Below are 1,121 nucleotides of genomic sequence, written 5' to 3'. Positions count from 1 at the left end.
CCTCCTGCATTTTTAAAATTTGAGGTGATACATATTGGTACACAACTTAATTCTGGAAGAAATATAGACATGCCCCTTTTGGGAAATGGGCCTTTTCCAAAGGGAAGGAGTTTCACTTATGTTTTTTGTTTGTTTCTTCAACTGTATTAACAGGAGAGAATTTACCCCCCACCCCCCCCACACACACACACACACACTGCCTTCCCTCAAATTCTTGAGAATCCAGATCATGACTTTCTTCACACATCTAGCTCAGGGACTTGCACATAGGATAGCCCTGAACAGAGCGGAAAAATTCCAACTAGGTTAGGAAAACACTAAAAAAAGGCTGCATCCCCACCAAAAGCTTTAGGAGGATAGGGAAGAAGAGCACACCTATCCTTATATGAAGGCTTATTAGTAGATGCCACAATAAGGGTTTTCATAATTATCTCTTATAATGCTGTCTCATGGGTCTCCAATTTTCCCTGGCTGACTCTGGAGGTTAGTCAAGTTCTCAGGAACAAAACAAAAAGAGGAGGGCGAGGGAAGAATTATTTATTTATCTATCTATTTATTTATTTTTGGAAGAGAAGAAAACCCTTATCAACAACCCCTTTCCCCAAGATACAGGATAAAATGCCTACAGTGAAGAAAAGTCTGCGGCAATGATTCGTGCCTGAATCAATCGCATAGTCATCGGATTTGAAAACCTACCATCAGTCAGAGCATAAATTCCTCTCTCACTCATGGCAAACAGTCCCAGGAAGAGACGATTTTAAAAGATTTCGAAGGGGTGAGAGGTAAAGCTATCTCTCAACAACCCTCAACCCAGAGGCGCTTTCATCAGCCTCCACCCCTGCCTTTCCCCACCTCCTCCACGTGCCCGGTGAGCGCCTTTCCTCCCTCCCCATCCCCATCCCCCCCGAGTCCTCAGTTGTTTGTTACCTGCTCCCTAGGATCGAGGCTCCGGCAGAACCGTGCATCCGAAGCGCCGGCCAGCAAAGAGCCGACGTGGACACGAGGTACCCCAGCTCCGACGAGGGTTCCGGGGCCGAACCAGCCTCCACGCGGCTGGAAGCCGAGTTCCCATCCCCTCCAGGTAGCCCCGCCCACTCCCCTAGGCCCCGCCCACCGGGCTC

At 48.4% G+C, this 1,121-nt stretch overlaps 1 protein-coding gene across 1 annotated transcript in view; it reads right to left on the bottom strand.

The window, feature by feature from the left end:
- POLR3G (polymerase (RNA) III (DNA directed) polypeptide G (32kD)) overlaps nucleotides 1-1,074 on the bottom strand; it is a 45,069-nt gene extending 43,995 nt beyond the window's left edge. The window contains exon 1 of the mRNA XM_006775527.2: nucleotides 928-1,074. The gene's annotated coding sequence lies outside the window, so the exon portion shown is untranslated. The remainder of the gene's footprint in view (nucleotides 1-927) is intronic.
- Between the last annotated feature and the right edge of the window lie 47 nt (nucleotides 1,075-1,121).

This window comes from Myotis davidii, unplaced genomic scaffold (assembly GCF_000327345.1).
Source record: "Myotis davidii unplaced genomic scaffold, ASM32734v1 scaffold44, whole genome shotgun sequence".
NCBI classification, from domain to species: Eukaryota; Metazoa; Chordata; class Mammalia; order Chiroptera; family Vespertilionidae; genus Myotis; species Myotis davidii.
The sequence above is the reverse complement of the archived record's forward strand: the minus strand, read 5'-3'. Positions and strand labels throughout refer to the sequence as shown.